Source organism: Anser cygnoides, chromosome 12 (assembly GCF_040182565.1).
Source record: "Anser cygnoides isolate HZ-2024a breed goose chromosome 12, Taihu_goose_T2T_genome, whole genome shotgun sequence".
Classification (NCBI taxonomy): domain Eukaryota; kingdom Metazoa; phylum Chordata; class Aves; order Anseriformes; family Anatidae; genus Anser; species Anser cygnoides.
The window spans coordinates 8,792,565-8,820,210 of record NC_089884.1 but is presented as its reverse complement, the minus strand read 5'-3'; the positions used below and the strand labels follow the sequence as shown (position 1 = coordinate 8,820,210).

The following is a 27,646-nucleotide window of genomic DNA, read 5'->3' as shown; positions in this document are numbered from 1 at the left end:
CTGCCAACATGAGCAGATCCAGAACGTTCCTAAGGCACCTGGATGACAACTTCTTGTTACAGTTGCTAAGGGTGCCGACTAGGAAAGGTGCCCTCCTAGATCTGTTGCTGGAGAACAGAGAGAGTTGTCACGCAATGGAACAGGCTCCCCAGGGAAGCAGTCACAGCACCAAGCCTGTCGGAGTTTAAAAAGCATTTGGACTGTGCACTTAGTCATATGGTCCGAATTTTTGGGTAGACCTGTATGGTGCCAGGAGTTGGACTCGATGATCCTTATTGGTCCCTTCCAACTCTGGGATGTTCTATGATTCTCTGATTCTATGAGTGTCTCAAAGTGAATTATGGCTTGGTACCATGTGAGCAGCTCTGTTTGAAAAAGAAGTAAAGCTGCAATAAGAGTCTTGGACTGCAAGTATTTTCATTTTAATTCCAAATTTCTCCTAGGCATGCTACACCTGATATAGACATATATTGTTTCTCATAGTTACCTTATTGATACATTTATCTTTCTTTCCTCTTGCCAATATTATATTACTAAATTGATTTAAATCAATCTTGTTGATTATTCTGTGCACCTACATAAATCAATAAAACTCCTATTTGCAAAACTTACTAAAATGGTGGGAATAATTAATGTTAGCTGAGGCCTCTTGACTAATAAGCTTTTATCATTATCCACTGCAATAAAAGTATTCCATCTTTAAGCAAATAACCTTGATTCCATGGTTGGCAAGACTTTCTACCAACTACAATATGTAGGCCAACCAATTTTATGTATATAGGACAACCAAAAGGCAGGTTGGTTGTAGACACTTAATTTGAAGGGTATTATTTTTAGTCCCACTAAGGACTAGTGGCATGAAAACAATTAGGATCTTTTGTCAAGTTAATTAAATTTTAAGTGTAGTAATCTCAGTGGGTTTAGTACACCAGAGGAAATGCTAATTAAAACTCAAATTCTTCCTGGTATAATAAGGAACTCTAACTCTAGTAGCAAATGAATGTTTTGCATACTGATAGATATTCACACACTAATTTTTAACTAGATGAGGGTGAACCCTTAAAAGGTTCAGATCTGCTGAAGGCTCACTTGAGAACACCACTAAGTGTGTTACATCTTAGAGCAATCCACCCAAGGAACATTAAAGAATCTGGAAAACTGTGCTTCTTTCTTAACAGAAATGGTGTTGGCTTTGCAGCTGGGTCCAAACATAAAGCAATTCAAATGCAAAAGGAATTTAAATATTTTTTAAAAATGTGGGGGAAAAAAGACCCCCACCAACTACCCTTTCCTGATTACTCTTTCTGATGACTTGCAAAACAACAGGTACTTAATGAGATGTGTTCACCTGTAGCATGTACAAGAAGACTGACTTCTTTGAAGAAGATACCTCCAAGTCTGAGGGTTAAAAGAATATTATGCAATAGTAAAGCTTTTGCCCTTGTTTTATGCATCTCTCTCTCTCTTGTTCTCTCTCTGTTTTTTTTTTTTTATTCTTTTACTGAGCAAGTCTTATATGCAAAAGACATTCCTTCAAAATGACAGTCAACAAGCAAAAATACCAGTATTCTGGACCAGCTTTGAAAATATTTTGTTCTTTAAATTTTATCTCCAATCAAAAAGGTAAGCAAATGGCATTATAGTCTTTCAACTTCCCATACAAAATTATATTTAGCAACTCTTTGCACCATTACAAAGGTTATGCCATATATCAGCATGTACATCCTTACCCTGCAACAGAAAGCATGGCTGGTGTGACGAATCTGCTCTTCCTTGAAAGTGTGTGTGCTCAACTGCCAGAATAAGATCAGTATCACTTTGCATATCTGCTCTGTTGCACTCTTAAGTACTGTGAATATTGATGAAAAATCTCTTTGTTGGATGGCTGACTGCTTAAATTCATCTGATGTTCTTAGCTTGTAGTCATTTGGGCAATTAATGTTCATCTTGCAACCATTCAAAGAAAGGGTCAAACCTAGGACAGAGGGATCTGTAAATTACAAGAGATCTGCCTGACCAGGACACAGAGCTGCTCCCTGGGAAAAAAGAGAAGCGCGGCTGTGAGAAAGGGCATGCACGTTGCTCTGCCCTCGCCATCATGATTGATGGGCTGACGCTGCTCTTCCAGGCCTCGCGTCTCTTATCCTGTGCCCCTGGGACAGGGGAGTAAAGGTTGGTTGTTTCTCACTGAGGAACCACTGCACATCCCCGCCATGGATTACTGGTGAGCCTTGTCAGGTAAATGCACACTGCTTAGCTTTGGGGGAAAAATAAAAGAGGGCCTACAGGATGTTGTTTGTCTGCTTGGTAGTAAAACACAATGGTTTCCATAGCCTGGAAATGCACAGAGCATACTTGAAATGTGAGAGACAGAAAGAAGCTGAGTACCTTTGTAGCTCTGGTGACTTTAAGCTCCTTCTGCCAAACCATTATTGGGTCAAGTACCTAAAAGTCAGAGGGAGAAATTTTAATCCCTCTTCCTTGCCTATTACTGCATCTTACTCCGATGTGAGTAGAAGGAGGAGATACATCAAAAACATACCGTGTCCCCATGACACTCTGGTTTTCTGTAGTCTTCACTGGTGAAGAGGTGGTGAAGATTGACACAGTCTTCATGGGTGAAGATTGACTGAGATTTTTATTACAATGATTCTCCTCTCCTGTAATAATATAAAGGAAATAGCAGTTAAAATCATTTTTATTGACTTCAAAACAGAAATAGGAACACAATGTATAGTACAGGGCATGGCAGAAAGGCAAAGAGAGTTGTGATAATTCCCAGCTGTGCTGTCCCTTTGGATCAGGCATCAATAAAGATCTGGGAGCAGGAATTTCATTCACATACTCTTTATTCCTGGAAAATAATACCAAAACGCACCACTTACAATGTTTCCCCTCATTCCTTTCATAGCCCGAACTGAGGATTTCTCAGTAGTATGTGCTGCACCTATGGATTTGACAGACAGAACAAACACCTTTGACTCAGGGAAGATAATTTTTATGTACAGAAGAACTACAAAATATCCCCCTTGAAATTTCCTTAACAAAATGCTTTCATTGGAATTCACTCAAAAGAAATGCAGAGCTCAACAGCAGCGCACAGAGAACTTTTTCTGGAAGCATTCTACAACATAAGGGAAAGTAAACACTTGGCTGTTCGCAGGTGCTTCCAGACATCAGGAAAGCAGCAATGAATGCTATTGTAGTTATTGAAAAACAATGAGCATTTTACTCTTTCTATTAGTGCGCTATTCAGCATAACTTACCACTGACAAATTCATAATTTCTAAAGATCTTGGGGCTTTGAAAGTTTGAGGCAACTTTCCTTCAGAAATGGAAATATGTTCTAATTCATACTGATGTTTGACAGACTGGCGGTCAATTAGCAAATGCAAAACATAAGGAGAATGCAAAAAACAAAAACATACATCCTTCATCTGTTTTGACAAGTGAAGTTTAAATTATGGATAACATACTTGTAAATATACTGTTGTGTCTTGCAAACTGACTTACTTTTTGAGGTTTTCTGATGGTTTTTATTGAGTCTTTTCTTCTCAGAGGCAAAAAGAAGGCAATATATATTTTTGTAATATCAAAGTGTAGATCAGTCAAGTTTATCTGTGATTAACTAACAATAAAAAAAGGTTGTATAAAACTGGAATTCTGTTCTTGACACACAGTACAGTCTTTTCTGCTTCACGGCCAACAACTCCTGTCCATGAGCTAAAACAATTATTAAATCATTAAAAAAAATACATTTACTATTGAATTTCATTTTAAAAATTGAGCATAACAACAGCAAAACTAGACTATTAAATAAATCAAAAGTGCAAACGATGAATTAAAAAATACATCACCTCATACTTCCTAGAACACTGCCTACTAGGAGTATTCTATGTATCTATCCCACAATAGAAATGTTATTCAAAAACATTTTGAGAGAAAGCATTTTTTCTTCCCCTGCATGATAAGCTATGGGTAGGACATGACCTTAATTCTTAACACAAAGTAATCACGTCACTCATTTCTGACAAGGAATAGCCGCCACCAAAACTTAATTTTTCTTTATTGGAGCACGGTTTAGTTTTGGCTGTAATTCAATATGGTTTTGTATGTTATGATTAGAGATGGGATTATTTGTGTAGTTAACATTTAACAAAAATGCAAGTGTTTTGCTGATTTGGGAACTCATTCATGCTGTATGTGCTGTTATTGTACCACTTTAACAACATGAAAGCAATGCAGTCAATTACTGTGACTGTAAAAATGTGCTGTGCAAGAACAAACAACTTTTTCTTCCAGTGCCCCGATCTGTACTTAACCCCTGAGAAAACATGGAAGATAATCTTTACCTGAACAAAGAACACATTCATTTCAACCATACATATGCAGTATGCTATGATGCAAACAGGACTCAGTTTACAGCTCTGAGTTCAGAGCAGGTTGGAGCTCCACCTGGAACGAATGTGTCATCAACAGAGTTCATCGCAGCTTCCACAGCTAGTGGTTTACAGTACACTGCAATTTTCATGCAAGTAATACAGATGATATAGCATGTTTTTTATATGCTAAACAACATTTTTGTAATTTCTCTGTTGCTTCCAAGAAAGCTGAAATACTATACTGTTTGTAATGTTAAGTACTCTTTTCAGAAGCCAGATTCAATTGCAAGCCCTTCAAGTCTCTACTCCCCCATTTTTAATTTTCCAGTTCATTATAACATTATTTTAAACATTTATGATGCATGTGCTTTTTCTCAGATAAATGTAGACCAAGAAGAAGGTCTGTTCTTCAGCTGCTAAAAGTCAAGCTGATAGAGATAAGGAAAGAGCCCTGATAAATTTATCTTTTCTTATATTCTAAAACATATACTTCTATATTGACAACTAACAGTATGAATCTTGCAATTTCAGCAGCAAACTAGAAGTTCCCAGCATGCTCTCCCACCTTTTGAAAAATTCAGAGGGTATGAAACATACTTGAGTGAAATCAGAAAATCTGTTCCAACTATAGTTTCTGAAGTTTCTGAAACCGTGCTTTATTATTATAACATTTTTGCTATTTTCTCTTTGCAGTTTTCTGCGATACAGATGCTTGGGAGCTGAATAACAATAGCAGTGTTTAATGGACAGTATGGAAAAGCACAGGAAGGGGTGCTTCTAGGAGGTTGCACATTGTAGGAATAACCACCAATTCAGTGGAGAAATCAGGCAAAAGGTGCCTTCGTGTAAGTTCACTGACAGTTCCTTTTTTTTTTTTTTTCCTCTCCATACCTGGACAGAAATCAAGAGCTCATTTTCTTATAAAAGTGATTCATAATAGCAGCAAGATGAAGAGAACTGTGCTGATGACTGATCATCTTAATATATTAAGTGTTTGCAAGGATACTGAGCTGTCTAATGTACTTAGTTATAATCAGATGATAACTACTGAGTTTAACTACTTTAATTTACCTTGGACTACATTTCATGTGCTCCATGATACAGTTGCTTTTAGGAAAAGAAATTTAAATAATACATCAACATGAGCACATCTATAAATTTAACAGAACAGAGAGATTAGGAAACCTTGGTATCAGCTCCATTTTACATTTTCCAGTCATTTTCAACTAAATGTTTTCTGTCAGGAATTGTGGAAGGGATATAGAGAATGGTTTCAATTAGGATCTGTGTTTATGTATTTAAATATCACAGTTTTCTGGAAGCTACGGTCCAACACTGGAATCTATCCAGTAATCATTTGTTAAAACTATTCAAGGGTTTGAGAGCAGCAATCATTTATCTAAGTGAAGATTGCAAAATGCATTTTTATACTTCTTCAGGTTCCTAATGGTGTTGAAATGGAATGAAATTTTCATTTTTGCTCCAGCAAATATATATAATATCATTAATGATCACCTTCATTGCCTTGTTACTTGTGCTTCTACCAATTCTCAACTAATACCTCCTGGCCAAGAACCAGCAATTCCAGTTCAAAATAGATTTACTAAGATGTTTTTACTATGAGACTCCCCTGGAAGTCAGATTTCAGCTCCATACATAAAATATTCAAAAAGAAGACCACAATATCTGCATCTGCTAAATTCTTAGCAAGATACTGCATGGAAATACTTGCATGATAACACCATGAAAATGCTCATGACTGAGAGGATTCTTGCAGGGATAGGTGTTGCCAGCTGTAAACGAACTGTGTATTAACGGACTGTGATTCCCCAGCTAATAAAACCAGTTGTGTTTATAAAGTCTCAGAGCATAGCAGAAATCACCAAGCCTGAAGTCTATAAATGAAATATGCTTGGAAAACCAAAAAAAAAAAATCAAAAAGGGAGATTTTGGGTACTAATAAAGCATATTCTTTAGGATATATATATATATATATTCTTAATAGCTAAAGGAAATTCTTTTGTATATATACAGACAAAACTTTTATATATACTTATCTGCCAGTTGTGAAAGTAACGTCTCATAAATTAGGCAGCCAACCAATCATGCTATTAGGTAACTTACACATTTTGAAAAATGAACTAAATATATATTTTTAGTGATTTGAATTAAAAGCAATGTTGCATGACATTTCCATTAGAAGGAGGAGATCAAGTTATGGTCTCTCGATGAAAACAGCTACTGGTCTAATGCTAGCACTGGTAGCAATGTAGATACATGGCACTCTGGGCCAAAATGGAAAGCTCTGCCTCCCTGGTTAGATTTTTATATGCAACTAATATATTTCTGCAGGAGCTTAAATTCAGCTTTATTATACATCATACACCCTGTTCTTATAATTCCTACATCTGTGATATCTCATCTATTTTTATAGAGACTTAACTGAGTGAATTTAAAGGTCAAGGAATTTTCACCTCGAAGTGCGATATGGATTCTTGTGTGGTAAAAGAGAAAAACAGTCTAATGAGAAAAAAACGTGGCTAAGTGAGCTAAAATAAAAACCCATTCTCTTCTGAATTAGATTAATTGATGAGATTATATTTGCAGAGGTAAGTACTGAGGCTAGGACCTGTTCTTTAATCTTCTAGAAGAATGTGATGAGTGGGTGTTAATTACCATTCTACATGCTCTCTTCTGCTTGTAAGAGGTTGATAAGTAGAATGTTAACATTTGTTTCCCACTTACATTTTATTGTCTGCCCAGTTTCTACATTATTCATTTGGCTGTGTTATGTTTTGAACAGGTGTATTTTTAGAAAAGAGAAATATGAATGTATTCCCCCTGTTGCTGGACAGACATTTAGATCAAGACTAATATTCTAACATCCTTTTATATTACGTAATGAAATGTAACAATATTTATAATTCTTATTTAATGTAAAAGCTTCAACTATCACAAAATTCTTCCTCTACTTCATATATAGCATTAATTTTTGTCACAGATAAAAACAGACAATTCATTCACAGAGTATAGCTAATATAGTTTACAGCTAAATAAGTGGCAAACTTCAGCTTTATAGTTTGGACTCGTTAGTGGAGAAACAATGGAGAAATAGGAAAAAGTCTTTCTTCAAGAGAGTGGTACTTTACCAGCATCAGAAAAAGGAGCACACAGATATGCGCACACACACATATATGCAGAATTAACTACGCTTTTTCAAAATTTTCAAATGTGGATAAAATATTTAATTACAAAGTTGACTACCTGTTCCAACAGATTTTCACCATCTTTTAACTAACTTAGTTTCCAAAGACTTACACTTAGTGAGATGCACGGGCAAAATAATAAAATATATCACAGTATCACAGATTTCTAGGTTGGAAGAGACCTCAAGATCATCGAGTCCAACCTCCGACCTAACACTAAGTACTCCACTAAACCATATCGCTAAGCTCTACATCTAAACGTCTTTTAAAGACCTCCAGGGATGGTGACTCCACCACCTCCCTGGGCAGCCCGTTCCAATGCTTAATAACCCTTTCGGTAAAGAAGTACTTCCTAACATCCAACCTAAAACTCCCCTGTCGCAACTTTAGCCCATTCCCCTTCGTCCTGTCACCAGGCACGTGGGAGAACAGACCAACCCCCACCTCTTTACAGCCTCCTTTAAGGTAACTGTAGAGAGCGATAAGGTCGCCCCTGAGCCTCCTCTTCTCCAGGCTGAACAAGCCCAGCTCCCTCAGCCGCTCCTCATAAGACTTGTTCTCCAGACCCCTCACCAGCTTGGTCGCCCTTCTCTGGACTTGCTCGAGCACGTCCATGTCCTTCCTGTAGCGAGGGGCCCAAAACTGAACACAGTACTCGAGGTGCGGCCTCACCAGAGCCGAGTACAGGGGCACAATCACTTCCCTAGACCTGCTGGCCACACTGCTTCTTATACAGGCCAGGATGCTGTTGGCCTTCTTGGCCACCTGGGCACACTGCTGGCTCATATTCAGCCGACTATCAACCAGTACTCCCAGGTACTTCTCGGCCAGGCAGCTTTCCAGCCACTCATCTCCCAGCCTGTAGCTCTGCTTGGGGTTGTTGCGCCCCAGGTGCAGGACCCGGCACTTGGCCTTGCTGAACTTCATACAGTTGACCTCAGCCCATCGCTCCAGCCTATCCAGATCCTCCTGCAGAGCCTTCCTACCCTCGAGCAGATTGACACATGCACCTAACTTGGTGTCATCTGCAAACTTAATGAGGGTGCACTCGATCCCCTCATCCAGATCATCGATAAAGATATTAAAGAGGACCGGCCCCAGTACCGAGCCCTGGGGGACACCACTAGTGACCAGCCTCCAACCAGATTTGACTCCATTCACCACAATAATCACCTATATATAATCACCTGCAAAATAAATTTAATGGCCAGCCAGTTTACTGATGTACAAAATTATTTTTCATTATACACTCCTTGGTTTTTATATTGCATAGAAAGACCAAATAAAGCCAGGGTTCATAGCGAGAATTAGTTTTACTCAAGGAGAGAGTGGTAGCAGAAGATTTAGAACTGAAAATATTGTGAACAATACAGATTAAGGAATTCAGCAGTAAACTTTTAAAGGCAAATAGACACCTCATGATATGTGCTTGAAGGTTTTGAAACTTCAACTCTCACAGCCTTAAATAAAAATAAAGCATTTGAATGAGCATCAAATATATAGGATTTGATTTGCAGAACAATTTGTACATCACTGATCCAGGACAGTAAGGAGGGACTGTTGGAAAGGGATGTTCTCCTCCCATCCCTCATCTCCATCCTGCAGGCCACAGTCCTCTCTTGCTTCCAGTCTAGAGTGGGTAAAATCATGCTGTTCATATAAAGGACAGTTACCACCTCCCCACAAAGCCAAAACCACAGCTGAGATTAAACAAAACAAGGAAGGAAGAGAAGAAACCCTCTGCTATTGGCGTTTCCGTCCAAAATCGCATCCTGCCTGCTACTTCAGGGCACCCACATCTGCAGCCATGCTCCTCCCAGTCTCTTCCCTGGTGCTTAGCCCTGGCCCCGCTTGGCGCTGGGGGCAGGTGATGGAGCACACGGGCGCAGCGCGGTGTCACCTGCACCGGCCCCAAGTGCCCCAGCAGTGTAGCCAGTGTATCTCAGGGCCAAGCACCTGCAAGGTCATCTGACAGCCAGCAGCTCCAGCAGAGGCTCAGCTCCGATTCAGCCTCTACTTGATACTCCTCCTAGTATTTGAACTACCCCAATCACACACCTTGCAGGGCTTCTACAGCGTGGTGTCTTGAGCGGTGGAGATACGATCTGGGTTTTTGACCCGCACTGCTTGTGCTTCTGCTCAGTGGTGGGCGCCTCACGGCAGCTCCTGCTCTGAGAAGATCTTGGAGAGGCTTTTCTGAAAAGGGCTGGACTGGAGCCAGAATGAATAATAACTTGTGTAGCCTCAGAGCACTGCTGGAGCCACTAAGTATTAACAAACAGAATTAACATTTACAGGTTAAAGATCTGTTTGGTCGGTGGTTATTTTTCAGCATTAAATATAATTTATAGCTGGCTGATTTATGGGCATGGAGTCATTTAGGATATTAAGCAGTACCTAGTAGCTGCTTCATAGCTGCTGAGCAGCTTCAAGTCTTCCGCTCAGCTCTCTGTGTCATCCCTCTTAAACAAAGGGACCATTAATAAACTGCTCTGCACAGAACAAGAAAGGACTGAGTACTGCAGCCTCATTTCAGAGGTAATAGACTTAATAATGAACAAATGACACTGGCATAGTTTTAGGCTATTATTTTTAGTAATGTATGTGCCTTGCTATAGCTCTGTATGTGGTGAGCCCAGCTCAAGAAAAACATTCCATGGTTATTCACATCACAGTCTATTTTGTGATACTTTTCTGTAAAGAGCTCCAGACAAAAGCTTCCAAAAGACTACGTGCCAGGATCAGAGCCAGTTATTACTTAAGAAAATATTGCTGAAATCAATGAGAAATGTTGCAGGAGGGGGAATAGAAAGTGGGGAAGTAGTATCTCAGGGTTTCACTCCACATATGGCTTTAAAAGAAAGATGCAAACCATGTTCATCCTTTGCTTTTTGTGTATTACTTTAGTACAATAATTGAGAGAGAAAAAGAAAGAGGAAAAAATGCCTATATCAGATTTTCTTATAAACCTAAAATCCTGGCAGACAGTACAGAAAACTCTGAAATTACCAAATATTTCAAAGGTACTTTTGGGGTATGTGCTGAGTGAACTTTAAAGCACCTCCTGGGATCTGCATAAGGATTTATGGTAGCTATTCGAAACCAAACTAAATATAGAGGTTTTGCATAGTTCCAATCCCAAGTCAGACTGTGCTGGCAGTTCAAGCTGGGTTCTCCTTTGAGCTTTCAATTTTGTTTGAATCTGAAACTCTAAGCAAAACTCAGGAGATGCAAACACATGCAGACAGCTTCCCCCGAAGTGCTAACCGACTTGTGAACCAAAGCCCAATTGAACTCCAGTCTATTTAATATCCTGCAGGCGAACACTTAGCTCAGAACAGTTCTTTAGTCACTTAGATACATAAATGGAAGATAAAATGCTAGTACAGCATCCAACCACACTAAAGTATATTTAGAGAACAATTAGAAAGTCTCTGTGCTCCATACAAGACAGCTCAATGAAGGGCATCGTGTAACCTCCTCAAACACCTCTACAGCTATGATAGTATCTGTGGGCTGCCTTTGAAAACCAGACCATGCCCAGAACCACTGCACTGCCCATTTCCATTCTTGTACATCTCTAAGATGACCCAGTTTTACAGAAATCATGGGTGAGGGCTATGATGACCATCTTCCTCCTGGTATCAGCTGCCAGAGCCATAACTTCTATTGTAATACATCAGTTATAACTACAGCCAAAAGAGCTGTAATGCTGCCAAAATCCTCCTTAGGAAACCAAAATCCTGTTAATAAAATTTTTCATAGGAAACTGGAAAGAGGTGATTTGAAACTAGGATGCTTTCATTGTGCCTTGCCAGTTATCCGTAACCTGGTAAGCTGAGGACGCAGTAGCTGCATGCATGAAGAAGGCAGTGAAAGTTATCAGATAGGCAGTGCATTACTAAAGCTATACGTGGCAGAGAGTTGGGAAGGGGGAGAGGACCATCAGGCAAGAGCCAGTCTCACACCAAAGAGGACAGCTGGCTGGTGACTGTTCAGTTCAGGCAAATTAATAAGTAAGTGTGTGAAACATCAGTGTGATCAACCACTTACGTACTGTTTTGCTGTATCCGTACAGTTTGTTTACTTATTAGCAAGGATTCCTGCTGTCCTTTGCTCTGTCCCCTCCATGGTTGTCCTGATTGCATGACACAACAACTCTTGCTGTAACAAAGACTGTACATCACACCAAAGCACTCAGATGCATTAAATGGCTAAGAAAAGTTCATTTGATGATGTACACTGTTGCTGCTACAGAAATAGGCAATCTTTGCAAACACCCAGAAAGTAAAGAAAGGCCAGAGGAAAGAGAGAATGGCGTGCTCGGTCTGCAAGAGAAATTTCCAAGCCTGGGCTGGGACGAACCGACTGAAGCAAACGGAGGTGGGTCTCCGGAGAGCAGCAGAGGTACAAGGGCCATTACAAGAGGCAGAGCAGAGATACCCAGTTTGAGGCTTCTGGAAAATGAGCTCAGCCTTAAGGTTACTGTATTACTGCCATTACTTAGCAATCAGTGTAACTGAGAGGATCACACCACAGAAACCGCCTCATCCTCTGCTACCAGTTCTCAGATGGAATCTGTCTTCAGGGCTAGGGTTTGAGCTACACTTTTGATGAAGGGGCTACAACCTTAAGAACTGTTACAAAGCAAAATTCATTACCATCATAATTACCATTCCTCTGTTAACAGATGGGCAGCTGAGACAACGAGGGTGTTATTTGTTCAAGGTCACAAAGGAAATTATGGCAGAACCACGGTTCAAACACAAATCTCTGGAGTCCAAACCAAATGCTTTAACCACAAAGCCATTCTTTTTTCCTCAAATAGTCCAGCTGGCACTTCGCTTCCTGAGTGCAGCAGGTAGGGGCTGACATTCCAAGTCCTTTCAATTGATATTATTAGCATAGAGCAACAAAGACGTGCAGTGGAGTATTGGCAGCCAAAGGGATAAGTGATGATTGTAAGATAAAGTGTTTGTGTTTCTAGCCATCTGTTTGCAAATAATCCAAATTATTATTTTTAGGAGTGCTGATTCTGTCATAGCTTTATTTCTGGTGTAGGGTAGCTCACTTCTCGTAGTGGATGGCTGAGAAAAACATTTGCTGCTAGTAGAAAACAGAAACACAAAACTTTCTGTACTTCTAATGCATCCTGCTGATAAAATACAAGAGCTTCACATCATCAAGTTTCTAATTAAACATAGCCACAAAATCTGGATGACAAAAATTAACATGCTACATTAAGAAAGCAAAGGTGTTGATGATGTATACAGGATCTTAGAATGCACATTTTGCTTTCTAAATTTTAAATAAATCATGCTGGAATTACCTTCACAAGAAAAATGGTTTTCATAAACACTATCCCTCTCCCTCCCCATGCAAGGTACCTCGTGCTGCCTTGCTTTCCCCAGCACTCACACAAACAACTATATAGTTCCTACCAAAACAAAAAAATTGAGCATCCAAGCAGTGTAATGGACATTAGTCATGGCTCCTTGCTTGCTATGGGAAAATAACAATAGCTGCAAGAGAAGACCAGACAAGAGCAAGGAAGGATTGGCAGCTCAGGAGTGAGTACAGCTGCAGTGAAGAAGTCTCTATTTCCAGGTGCGTGGAGCATCTTTCTCACTTGCAGAAAAAAAGGCAAAGCATCTCTTCTCCACCCAGAGGAGCAGGTGAGTGAAGCCACCCCAATGGCTGAGGATCAAAGCAGGAGGAAGAAGGGAGGTCCCTAGACCTAAGTGACTTTTGTTGGGAACTTTTCGTAAAACAGACTTTTTAATGGAATATTACAGGTCTCCTCCATGGCATGGTTGAGCATTCCCCCACAGTACCATAAACTCCGTGAGATTGTTTCATTCTATTAGACTAAGGTACTAATGTATGTGTTATAAATCTATAAAGTTAATGGCAAAACAAGTTATACATTCTGATTTATTGTCTGCTTTGGCTCAAACCAAAAGGACTATACATTAAGGGGGGAAAAAAAAACATGCTGTCTCTATATTTATAACCTTGTCATTTAAACATTTGGCAGCCTTTCAGCTGCTCCATATGTTCACTGTATTAAGCTTTACCATAGAAGGAACTAAGAAGCAAAGTCAAAAGAAAGCTGATATTGTATGGTTTAAAAGCCTGGCAGTAAAAATAATAATCAAGGAAAAATTTCAATAACAGCCATTCTGTGGTACCTCTGCTGCTTCAAATGGCATGTAATGGAACACCATCATCCTTAAACATTGCTAGCAGACTGTCTTCAGACAAGAAGACTTAGGACATTTACATCGCAGCTGCTGTTACCCTTGTGCTTAAAATAAATAGAAAAACTTGATACAGAAGGTGACATGAGAAGAAGACAAGATTAGAATTTAGAATTTGGGAAAATTCTACACTATTTGAAAAGGGATAGTGTAAAACATCAAAGCAAAAAACTATTCTGGAAGAAAGTTTGGAATTTAATAGCAAGGGCTCTTCCACAATCTAATGTTATAATTTACAGTTATTAGAGTATTATAGCATGTCTAGAGACAAACTAAATTTAACAAATTCACATCATAGATATACTTTTAAGTATACTTTCATAAACATTCATCTAAATGATATATCAGCATCTGTCTGCAGATGGGATACTTCTACTCCCCAAAGTACACTCTCTAGGCAGAATTGATAGCACACATCTTGCTAAGAAGACAACATGAAAAAAACTACTTCTTAGGCTGAAGCATAATATCCTGTCCTTCACATTGGTATCATCAAGGTTTTGCAGGTTTAGAGGTTAGTGGTTGTTACTTAGCAGTTGAATGTTATCTTTGTGTTTGTACTTTGAGACGTAAAATATTTATCATCAGATAATCCTACTTTTTCAGTACTGCAATGATTCCTTTTAAAACCTACGCCAACTATAGACAAGAGGCATCTGTAACAGCTCATGCTTCCTTTGGAAGAACTGAGACTGGAGCATGATCCTCGTGCTACACAGACAGAAGATGTTTTTTTACAGTGAATTTGATTGCAGGGTGGGTGGAAAGAAGGTATAACTAATACAAGGAAAATCTGAATTCTGAAAATATTGAACTCAATATTTTTCCTCACTTTGAACTCCTCAAATTGTTTCCCATTATTTCCCATTACTAGCCACAGTGCAAGCAAGTGGCTGAAATAGTGAGTTGACCTACCATCCTGTACAGGAGTTAATCAAATTCTTATTTTCTCCTTAATATCCATTAATTTCCCATTTAATTTCCCTCTTGCTTGTGTGACTTGATGTGCCTTCCCTCTGCACAGATTGTCCTGTGTTACTTCACTGAAAGCAAATTCTGTATACCAATGCATGGAGCATGGGAAATAAACAGGATGAGCTCAAGATCTGCGTTTGGTCGCAGGGCCACGATGTCGTTGCAATCACAGAGACGTGGTGGGACAGCTCGCATGACTGGAACGCAGTCATGGAGGGCTACGTCCTTTTTAGGAAAGACAGGCTGGGGAAGCGAGGGGCTGGGGTTGTCCTTTATGTGAGGGAGCAATTAGAGTGTACCCAGCTCCACTTGGGGGAGGGTGAAGGACAAGTGGAGAGGTTGTGGGTGAGAACTAAGGGGTGGGCTGGTATGGGGGACACTGCTGTAGGGGTGTACTACAGGTCACCAGATCAGGAGGAGGAGGTTGATGAGGCCTTCTACAAGCAGCTGGTAGTAGCCTCACAATCCCGGGTGCTGGTTCTCATGGGGGGACTTCAATTATCCAGACATCTGTTGGGTAAGCAACTCGGCCAGGCACGCGCAGTCCAAACGGTTCTTACAATGCGTTGAAGATAACTTTCTGACGCAGGTGGTAGAGGAGCCGACAAGGCGGGGGGTGCTTATGGACGTTGTCCTTACCAACAGGGAGGGGCTTGTTAGGGATGTGAAGGTTGGGGGCAGCTTGGGGTGCAGCAACCATGAGATGGTGGAGTTCAAGATGGAACTTGGTGGAAGAAGCAAGGCTAAAAGCAGGATTGCTACCCTGGACTTTCGGAGAGCCAACTTCAACCTCTTCCGGGACCTGCTTGGGGGTATCTCATGGGCTAGGTTGCTAGAAGGCAAGGGTGCTTGTGAGAGCTGGGCAACATTTAAACAGCATTTCTTCCAAGCTCAGGATCGGTGCATCCCTGAGTAGGAAATCGGCGAAGGGGGGCAGGAAACCCGTGTGGATGAGCAAGGAACTCATCGACAAGATCAAAAGGAAGAGGAAGGTCTATGAAATGTGGAAAAAGGGCCTGTCCACTTGGGAGGAGTATAGAAGTGTTGTCAGGGCCAGCAGGGATGCGATGAGGAAGGCTAAAGCCCACCTAGAGGTGAGGCTTGCAAAAGAGATAAAGGATGACAAGAAGTTTTTTTTTTTTTTTTTTTTTAAGTATGTAAACAGTAAAAGGTAGACTAGGGATAATGTGGGTCCCTTGCTGAACGAGGGGGGTGTCCTGATAATGGGAGATGCTGAGAAGGCGGAGGTACTGAATGCTTTCTTTGCTTCAGTCTTTGCTTCAAGGACTCCCCCCAGGACTCCTCGACCCTGACGGGAGGAGAAAGGGTCTGGGAAATGGAGGGCTCCCCCTGGTTGATGAGAGTGTGGTTTGGGAATGTCTGAGTGGGCTCAACGCACACAAATCCATGGGTCCCGGTGGGATGTATCCACGTGTGCTAAGGGAGTCGGCAGAGGTGATTGCCGAACAGCTCTCTATCATCTTTGAAAGGTCCTGGAGAACAGGAGAGGTGCCTGAAGATTGGAGGATATCCAATGCCACTCTGGTCTTCAAGAAGGGCAAGAAGGAGGATCCGGGAAACTACAGGCCAGTCAGTCTCACCTCTGTCCCTGGAAAGGTGTTGGAACAGCTTGTTGTGGATGCCATCTCCAAGCAATTGGAAGAGAAGAATGTTATGAGGTGTAGTCAGCATGGATTCACCAAGGGGAAGTCGTGCTCGACCAACCTCGTTGCCTTCTATGATGGCATCACCAGCTGGGTAGATGGGGGGAGAGCAGTGGATGTCATGTACCTTGACTTTAGCAAGGCTTTTGATACTGTCTCCCATGACATCCTGCTAGCAAAGCTGAGAAAGTGTGGGATAGAGGAGTGGACAGTAAGGTGGGTTGAGAACTGGCTGACTGGCCAAGCTCAGAGGGTGGTGATCGGCGGCGCATAGTCTGGCTGGAGACCTGTGACTAGCGGTGTTCCCCAGGGGTCGGTGCTGGGTCCGGTCTTGTTCAACATCTTCATTGACGACCTTGATGAGGGAATAGTGTCTGCCCTCAGCAATTACGCCGATGACACAAAGCTGGGAGGAGTGGCTGACACGCCAGAAGGCTGTGCTGCCATTCAGCGAGACCTGGACAGGCTGGAAAGATGTGCAGGAAGAAACCAAATGAGGTTTAATACGAGCAAGTGTAGAGTCCTGCACCTGGGAAGGAACAACCGCACGTATCAGTACAGGCTGGGGGACGACCTGCTGGAGAGGAGCTCTGAGGAGAAGGACCTGGGGGTCCTGGTAGACGACAGGTTGACCATGAGCCAGCAGTGTGCCCTGGTGGCCAAGAGGGACAATGGGATCCTGCTGTGCATTAAAAGGAGCATGGCCAGCAGGTCAAGGGAGGTGATCCTCCCCCTCTACTCTGCCCTGGTCAGGCCTCACCTGGAGTACTGTGTCCAGTTCTGGGCTCCCCGGTACAAAAAAGACAGGGATCTCCTGGAAAGAGTCCAGCAGAGGGCCACAAAGATGATATGGGGCCTGGAGCATCTTCCCTATGAAGAAAGGTTGAGAGACCTGGGTCTGTTCAGCCTGGAGAAAAGAAGACTGAGAGGGGATCTCATCAATGTGTATAAATACCTGAGGTGTGAGAGACAGAGGGATTTGGCAAACCTCTTTTCAGAGGTTTGTGGGGACAGGCCAAGGGGTAATGGCCACAAGGTGGTGCACAGGAAGTTCCGCACCAACGTGCGAAAGAACTTCTTCACAGTGAGGGTGACAGAGCACTGGAACAGGCTGCCCAGGGAGGTTGCAGAGTCTCCTTCTCTGGAGATATTCAAGGCCCGTCTGAACGCCTACCTGGGCAGCCTGCTCTAAGGAACCAGCTTTGGCAGGGGGGTTGGACCTGATGATCTTTTGAGGTCCCTTCCAACCCCTACAATTCTGTGATTCTGTGTGATTCTGCTATACCCCAGCCAGCCACCCCACATTACTTGTCCAGCATGACACCATATGGTACGGAATATGCTGAGTATGACACCATATGGTACGGAATATATAAAAATAGGAGTGTGTAAGCGATTATAGGTGGCTAATAAGGTAACCAAACAAGTTTCCTAAGACTCGCTACGGTCATATTCAGAAAATATCCCCAAAAAACAAACAATAAACCATGGCCTGCTGATCATAATAAATTCCTGAAGCTTAATATTCATAACGATGTCTGGTGAAACAATACAACTTCTGGTATACTGCAAAATTCTGCAAGATCAGACATCTCAAAATGGCTACCTAGCTCTTTTAAGTGATTCAGTCAAATTCCAGTTGTCTTGTCATCTACTGCTTTTCAATGTTATTTTTCTTGTGTGAGATGTTTAGTTGTCCTTCACTATAAATTCTTTTGGCTCTTGTGACAGTTTGTTAAGTGGAGTGATACTTTGTGAGAAACTTCTAAATTATTGTCTTAAATTACTTACATGCAAGAAAAATAAAATAATAATAATAAAATGTAATAATAATAGATGAAGGTTCATTTTCAACTCTTCCCAGTGGAATTCATCTGGTCTCTATTAATCAGAGCATTCATAATGTTGTTGACATTTACACATATTTTTGCAGTGTGATTATGGGATAGTATTTTACGAACACACTATATTTGTTGAGAAAATCATCACCATCATCTCTTGATCAGGAAATAAATCAGGCAGAAGTACAGCATGGGAAAAAAAAATCTGATTTACTACTTATGTTAAAGCTGCATACCACATTTGCAGCCTTTTCTGTTAATCAATATAAAAAAGAAAATCTACCACCCTCTATTAAGGTATCCTCAGGTAAATATCACTGCAAGACTTTATTATGTCATGTGCTATGAATCACCTTTGATCACAGCAAGCGAAAAGGTATCAGTACATGTGGATATGATCCATTACTTCAAAGGAAATACTTAAAAATTAAAACAAATCAAATCTATCCCAACTTAAATCAGTGGAGCAACAGACGGAGCAGAACTGACAGATTACAAACATTATTAATACTTATGCATGATTCATTTTGCTTTGGCGTGCCAAAACAGTTTGGATTAAATTGTTGTTTTAAACACTTGTATCTTCAAAATTCAAAGTAACTTGTCAATGAAACATGAAATTTGTCAGAACTTTCATTATCTCTATGCTAAAAAAATCATAAATAAATACACCTCCTCAATGTTAAATGTTTATCAGTCTTGCTTTTTTGAGAGAGACTGATTGGATGGTACATTAATAATGAAAGGTAGATCAAATAATCAGAATCTGAGTTAAAAATGCTTAATTCATGAGACAAATACACAAAACAGTTCAAGTAATTAATAGAAATTGAATGTCTTATATTATCGCCATGAATCACTCTCTTTTTAGCTGGATACAGGAAATATTTAAGAGATTAAACACAAAATAATTCATGAGTTTATACTTTTTATGAAGGCATAAGAATGTGATTGTACTTTCAAACTGTCTGCCATTTGTTATATGCAATTAACACAAACACTTTCCAAAAGCTGCTGGTTTTCAAACCAATGCCCTATTTTTCATTTCTAAAAATAATATTCAGCTGCATCAGGGCTAAATTTTATATACATTCTTTTGTTTAGCTTGTATGTTGACAGATTTGTATTTAATTTACAAAGCAAGTCAAATCCAAAGATGAATTCAACAGTTGCCCAAATTTTATTAGAGAACTTTTTGTGTTTGATGGTTACTAGTTGAGGTGTTTAACAAAAGGGAATAGGAATTCAATTGTTGTTGTGAAAGAATAAACTATATAGCACTGAGAAGCTTTCGTAGTGCTTTTTGCAATAAAATTACATCTATAAAATCAATTTACAGGGCACGATTTTGGTCATGGAAGTACTCTTAGCGAGACAGAACATTTATTATCAATTTAATATGCAAAGTGTGATTTCCTTTTCCCCGATACTGATATCTTAAAATACTAGAGAAGTGTCATCTATATAAAAGTATTCATATCTCCAAAATATCAGAAGTAAAGCAACAAATTGTACTAGCCACACTCAGTTCTAGACTGAGAAAAGCACAATAGCTTTCTACTTCTGCTCATGTAAATTACTCTCTTGTAGTAGGTGAACTCAAGCTAATGAAATAAGCTGATTATGACAACAAGGACCACTGTACTGTCATAACTCCCCTCCACCCCCCATTTAATTGCTTAATAGTCAAAAACAATGCTACCATATAATATGCTATCATAGAATACCATGCATATATGAGAAGTGATATATGCATATGAATGTGACACATTTGTGGAGTTTCAGATCATTTGTACATGTCTGTAGATGGCCTGCAGACATGCGGTGTTCACAGACTATACTTCCCCTTTTACAGCTTCATTCTTCTTCCCCAAGAAGTTTTTTTTTCCCTTTGTTTTTTAACATCTTCCCAACATACATGCCTAATTTTATAAGTAAAATCTTGAAATTTAGCATCTGATCCTCAGTCTACATTCTGAAAACTTTCAAATCCAATTATGTCAGCTCGCTGCTTACCTGTCTTCAAATATACCCATACAAATATTACACTTGCTTATTTGAAAGGTATTTCAAGATTTTGCAGGGTTGATTATACACCTCCCACGACAGCTGTCCTTTCCAGTAAGATACACAAAAAGCTACTCTCAGGTGATGCTGTTTTATTGCCTGAGATCACTTTTAGCACTGCTTAACAAAAAACAAACAAACAAAAACAGCCAACAAACAAAATCAACAAAACCCACAAAAACCTATAACAAATCAAATACTCTTATACTCAATTTAGTCCCTCTGCTGACATACTCGGATTTAATTATCAATTACAGGAACTAATACATCCATCCTATCATTCTGGATTTGCTTTCAGAAGTTCTAGTGGCACAATCAATATTTGATTTGCAATAGAAATAGACATTGAAAAATGCATACCTTTATTAAAAGACAATTGTAAGCTTAACATGCTATATACATCTATTTAGAAACAGCAAAACTCTCTACATTGACAGAACAGCAGATGACTTTATATGACTCTATGCAACTAATGTTAATTAAATAATTGTTAAATTGTTAATTAAATAAATGTTTAAAAGTGTGTAAGACTTTCCCACTATGCAATCTGGGCAGTTATAGCTTTTCCTTTGAGTTACATACTTACTAGCAAGGAATTGCAAATAGAAATGGTTAGAATGGGGAGGCAATAGTTCATAACTGATTTAACAGCACAGCTTTGCCTTTTGTAAACAGTCAAAGATCCATGGTCTCCCTGCTCAATTGTGCTATAAAATATTTGCTAAATATCTGCAAATCTTATACAAAAGAACTTTTATATACAAACTTTGAAACTGATACAGTTAAATGAGTGACACAAAATTTGTTGAGTGAAAATCATTATTGTCCATAAACAGCAGAATGAGAAATACCTATTACCATACCTAGGACCTAAATGGGTAGTAAAGATTTTGTTTGTTTTTATTTCAAGAACATTTGCCTAAAAAAAAAAAACTTTGAAAAAGCATTTGATAGGGTGGTGTGGGATTACTGTTTGTTGATGTTTTGTGTGTGTGTGTGGTTTTTTTTTTTCCCTACAGTACTTGAAGCAAAAGTACTTATTCATTCAGATATCAAAAGCTGAGGGCCACACTCTGATCTGAACTCAGGCTCAAAATATTCCTGGATATTCATACTGTCATAGTTGTTACCACAGGCAGAGTAAGACAGATGGCTGGTCATTATTTTTTCATGATTCTTCCACCAGTGCTTGCAGTCAGCCTATACAAAATGGGTAAATCTCCTGTAACCATCTCCCCTTCCTCAAACTGGGGTTTCACAACAATGGTTGCTGTTAGCATCTACCTTGAAATGAATCTTATTTCTTATTTCCTGTACTGTTGCTTGAAGATTAATTAAATTGCCTCTTAACCACAGGCTCTTAACTGTAATCAATATCTACTAACAGCATGGATTATTAATCAAAGAGGGTTGACATATTTTTATTTGACCTTTATGAGCAAACCCTCTTAGTGATGACACTAGTGTTTAACATCAGCATATTGTTCCAACACTATTCATCTTTGGAGAAACTACGAGACCACCAAAATCAATGGCAAAAAAGGACAGATTTCATCCTTGAAGTGTGGATTCAAGACCAGGCAATACAAGGCTGCAACACGTGCAGTTTTATAAGTACACAAACTACATTCACATTTTAACCTATCTAATACGTTATCATCCATGCAATTATTTCCGATCATTCATTTTTGACTGACCCTCATGCCTAAGTCTTCCATAGGCAACTTGTTTTTTTGTAAAACAGAGATACTAGACTAAACTAATCTCATGAAACAGAGCCCAAATGACTTCAGTGCATTTCCTGGAGACTCATGCAACATTCATACACCTTCCACACTATGTTCACCAAAAGAAATAAAAAGTGTATAGATATCCAAGAACAGAATTCAACCATGTTTTACAATCTTTACATATGAAAAAACTTGTCTCTGCCTTTTATAAACACAAGAACTAAACTGCAAAGTGTCTAATTCTGCAATGGAAGTAGAAGAATTTCTCTAAGGAAGCCACGTTCGCCTACCTTAAAATGGTGCAATTTCAACATATATCTTGCAGATTTAGGGCTCAACAGTTTCTCAAAAAACATGCATCTGAGTGATTGGGGCACATTGCTCTGCAAACATACAGAATAAAGAACAAATGTTTGCTTTTCCATGTATAAAAACTATAATAAGTAGTCTTTTATTTTACTTGATGATTTAATTAGAACTTATATCAGCTGTTAAACCATTATGCACTGGTTGACAGAGTTCCCTGTTTATTTGTTATGATATTACAACTCTAAACAACCTCTTACAGCTAAAGATATATTACCTTGAATTATATTTAACAGCTTAGTATTATGCAATACATTATATCTTACCATATGTAAGGGACAATGTCTACATTCTATTGAAGTTTGTTCTTTAATTTTCATAATGCTACAAGGTATTAGCTAATGAACTACAACCTTTGCTCTTTGCTGCTCTCAAAGTGGACAGGAATATGAACGTGCAGGGTAAACATTTTTTTACTTGAAGTGCGTGAATGAAATCTAAGCATTAGCTTACTACTCCATGTGGTAAGCTGAGTCTTACTCTGAAGACCTGTGAACTGAAAAAGAATAAAATAAGTAAATTCATGAAAGAATCATTCAATGAAAATTGGCTAAATCATGCAAATCCACAACCTCAATATGCCCAATATTACAATGATTCATACACCGTGCAAGCTTACTAGGGTGAACATTTGATGTATTTCACTAAGAGAGTATAACTGGAATCACTCTTTCCCTGTATCAGTTTGACCCAAACAGGTTTAGCAGGTTCTCAGTTCTCTAAGAAAATTTGTCCCCATAGGGACCTTTCCTGCTTACAAACAGTTAATTCCACCCACTTCATGTCTTTCATTGGAAGAGCCAAAATGTCAATAAGTCTGTTTGTACCGCAACAGAGCAATTAATATTTGTGTGATAATGACATACCCAGTTGTTTGCACAGAGCTTTTTGCAAAGCGTGAAACACCTGACAGATTTTAGCAGTAAATACTATGACTACGAATACTCTGAATTGCAACAGATGGGAGAGAAAAGGTTAAGCTGAGGCAATTCAAATCTCCTTTGATTCCTCACACCCATCTGCAAATGGCGAGTGCTGCGGCAAGGAGGAAAGCATGGTCTGCTGAACCTGCACCAGGTCCAGCTCGCTCTGCTTAGGGAGACATTTGCAGCAGTTATTCATTGGCTGCTACCCTGTGGATTGAGCAACAGACTCCATGAAGCTCATTGGCGCACAGCGCAAATATTCATCACTTGGCCAAGGTACAATTTATTAAAACATATCAATTAAATTACCCGATGTCCAATATGATGTGAATTTTACAGCAGTGTCTCGTATTATGCTACGAGTTCTCTTTATTTCCACATTGAAAATCTCAAGGTAATCACAGGAAGAAAAATAACCAACCATATAAACAAATATTATCTTTTACAACCACAAATAGATTGCATCACTAAAGCTGAATTGCTGTGCATCTTATTCTGCATTATTTTGTGCAATTACTTCTTTGATTACCAGTGTGATAATGCTGAGATGAGTTTTCAACCTTTCAGAATTAGACCTTTATACACAAATATGTTTTGGAGAATAGCAAATGATTTAATAGTGCCTACATAATAGTAGCAGTAAAAATTGTAGCAGTCCTATAATTGAGCTAATGGAGAATCTGATGGAAAGACAAGATAACAAAGGAGAAACGATGCAGTAAAAATTGCTTCACTTTGAATCTAAATGGTAAAAGTAGCTTGAGAAGCCTAGGATTTCATGTGCAGCTAGTTTCCAAAATGAAATATTCTAATATAATAAAAAGACATTAAGTAACACATGACTAAAAAGAAATGAAAAAAGACAGGAATATTCCACCTATACTGTCATTCTTTAAAATTACTGCTATCAGGAGGCTTTCACAATTTTGGAAAACTTGCTTGAGAAGTTGTTCTTCTCCACATAAGAAAAGTGTCTTAAAGGGCATGAAATTCTTCATCTAGTGAGAGTAATTGGAAAGGTTCTTGAGCATGCAAAAAATATAAAATAAAGATGCCTGATTAGAGATGACAAATTGGATGCTGGATAGCAGTAATGAAAGCTACTGTAGATAATGTGCAGCAGAAAAACTGTCTCTTGTGTGATTTTCATATTAAAATCTAAAAACTCCTCCTTTCATTACTTCTCTTAACATTTCCAATTGTCTTTATTATTTTGTTTCTTTTATGCAGTGGATTAAAGTTTTATGGCACTGGGGGCAAATCTTTCTGTCCTTTTATAAATAATGCCACTAGTTTGAAGAGAGAAAAAGCAAACAAAGCACAGACGGGCCATTACATAAGCTAGTTTTGAATATTGCTTCATTGTACTTCTGCTGAATAGTCTGAAGACAGTTTTTGCTATTGCCAAACCTTTTGGAGGTTTCACTTCAATTTGCAAATCATGTAATTGTTGAAAAAATAGTAATATGTGTTTGCTTGGAGGGGCAGAGGACAACAGACGGAATGAGAGGTGTTTGCTAGGGATGGTGTTAATATAAATGGTCTGTAGTCAAACTATTCATCTACATCCATGATAACATGATCTCCTCCTAAATATAAGGAATAAAATTTTGTGCACATATGGAGTGATGCTTGTATTTGAGCTACAGTTTTCTGTACTGTTACGTGAGCATACAGATTAGGTGCTGTTCTGCTCCCACTGCTGTGAGGAGAGTGCAGCACTGCTCTGCAGGCAGCCACGGCCTGCTCAGCTGTGCAGCCGCTGCCCGAGGAGCTCTGTCTGGGACCTCTAATCAAACTTGGGGCTCCTCAAACTCTTTCAAGGTGCACATGTCCTATGCACTCGTCACCTTTACGCAAGGATGCTCAGTGGTTGCTGGTTTAGACAGGTACCATAGGCTTCAGTTCCCCTATCTGCTTCCCCAGTTCCAGAACAATGTGCAATTACAGCTATGTGTGAGGACAGCAAACGTGCTTTTGGGTTTAATACTCTTCTACCCTTATGTAACAAGTTGTTCCAGTGACTTCATGTCTCATGGCATAAAAATGTCAAAAAGCACTTTCTCTTGAAAGTTAAGCAATAACATTACTCTGTCACCAGGTTCAGCTTGGCAAATGTGCTGTGCTTTTTCAGAGCTGCTCTGTACATACCTGCAGGCAGAACAGCCACCAGCCCATGTGCAGTTTCACTTGTGGTTAGAAATGCAGCGGGAGCCTTCAGTACAGCACGGCCATCGTCTTCCACTGGGGGACTTGTCACTGAGCACGACAAAATAACGGTGTGTGAACACAATACCATCTGACATGGCTTCAGCTTTAAAGAAATGGATCATTTTGGTAACAGCGGGTAGAAGTAAGAAATTACCCATAAAACACTGCTAAACACTGCTGCTGCCTGAAGGTTGAAGTGCTGTGTGCAATGGGTATTAGTTTGCCAGAAGCACCCCTAGTTAAACACCACAGAAATTATTGGAATACTTTTGAAATCACACAGAGGATCTAAACAAGTGAAAACATTCCATAAACCTTCCACCCACATATGTCAATTCAAATGCTCGACTTTTCTTCAGGTATTTATTTAAATAGGCATGAAAAGGAAAGGTACAAAGCTCCATTCTAATACCACTCAAAATGAATGCATTGTCGGAATTTTAGAAGTAAAGAACTCATTCTGCCTTTACGTTAATCTTATTGAATGGCTGAAAAGTCATTTTATGGAAACTTATTATCACTGAGGTGAAATTTTGCTGTCCAAAGAGGCCAAGTTTATATTGTTGACTATTTTTCATAAATTCAGGCGAAGACTTGCAGATATGGACTTCATGTGCTGGTGCATATTATACTTGTGCTAGCTGAAACACAACTTAATTCTACTATTCATGGACCAAAAATAATACTGAAGTGCTGGGTGGAGTGACACATCTCATTATGTCACCCATGCTCAGTAGGATGGGAGCAAACTAATGAAAAATAAGTAGATAAAAATTATGTAAGATGTAAAGGAAAAAAGCAGATACTATTTTTTTCTCTTTTCCTTCCCTTAACCCTCCTCTGAGAAAATCCCCATCATATGGCATGCTGTGCACGACAAGCAGCACTTCAGTCCATCTTGACTGCAGCTGTGGAGATCTGGCACATAGGTGTTTGTATCTGCTGGATAAGCAGTCAGGTATCTTTTGTAAAGATTACCCTCCGCTTCTTCGTAGTAAAGTGTTTTCATGCCTACCAGCACAAACAACCAAAATAAATCCTTTTCAAAGAGGATCAGTGATAGCAGCGGAGGCGACACTGGCACGTCCATCCCCCAAATGAAGCAATAAGAAAGTCTGCATTCCCTATAGGAACCAGAGACAGCTTTTTTGGACTGGTTTGGTCTGAGCTATAGAAACACAGTACCTGCAAATACATCAAGTGAGGGATTCCCAGAGCTCCTGGTGCAGAGGAGGGGCTGAGGAGAGAAATGCTTTTTAGATAGCTTTGTCACAATTGCTTTCCTCAAAAAATCATGTGCCTCAAAACATTGCCTTCATCCAGGTGTATTGTCTGACAAGACGTTCATTAGAAATGAAACCTTTCCTACTTAAACAATTTTGAAAATTGTAGTAGAAAGCTGTCTAGAGCTGCAGCGATCGCAGTAGCCATTTCTGCTTGCATTGTTCAAACACTTTTAGAGATAAGCGGCATCCTTTAAAGCAGTTAAGAATTTAGGCACGTCCATTACCAGTTCACAGGTGACACCTGAGCATCTGAAAAGCACCCTGATCCCACCACAAGCGTTTTGAAGTCCTGCTGCCAATGATGGACAGGGAAACAGCACTGATACTGCTAACAGGGTCTCATGACACTTGCAGGTTGTTTGTTAAACCCCATCAAGTGAATAAAAACCTGGGTAAATATCTCTATGTGACTGAATGATTTTTAAATATATATATTTTATATTAGGATGCTTTGCTTTAATTACATTATTTCAAAATGCATCAACAAATTGGACAGTATTTTGCACGTTAGCACTGTAGAGGTACGGAGTATAAAATCTATTGTATCTTCTTTATTTATGCACAATTCAAAAGAACAGGAATGCCCCACAGCCTTACTTTAATTTAATACCTTGAAACAAGGGAACTGACCAATAATATTCAATAGCTTAAATGGCCGTGAGTCACCAAGAGACATCAGGTTGAGATTTTCTGGTCTAGTACACACAAATCAATGAATAAAAGAAAAACAAC

General features: G+C 39.4%; 1 long non-coding RNA gene across 1 annotated transcript; it reads right to left on the bottom strand.

The window, feature by feature from the left end:
- Positions 1 to 353: 353 nt before the first annotated feature.
- Positions 354 to 27,646, bottom strand: LOC136791765 (uncharacterized). The gene is made up of 8 exons (XR_010834350.1): positions 26,814 to 27,646; positions 25,569 to 25,676; positions 22,845 to 22,987; positions 22,416 to 22,508; positions 3,514 to 3,723; positions 2,886 to 2,947; positions 2,543 to 2,660; positions 354 to 2,445 (listed from the first exon to the last, which is right to left on the bottom strand). It is a non-coding gene; the product is annotated as an uncharacterized lncRNA (long non-coding RNA).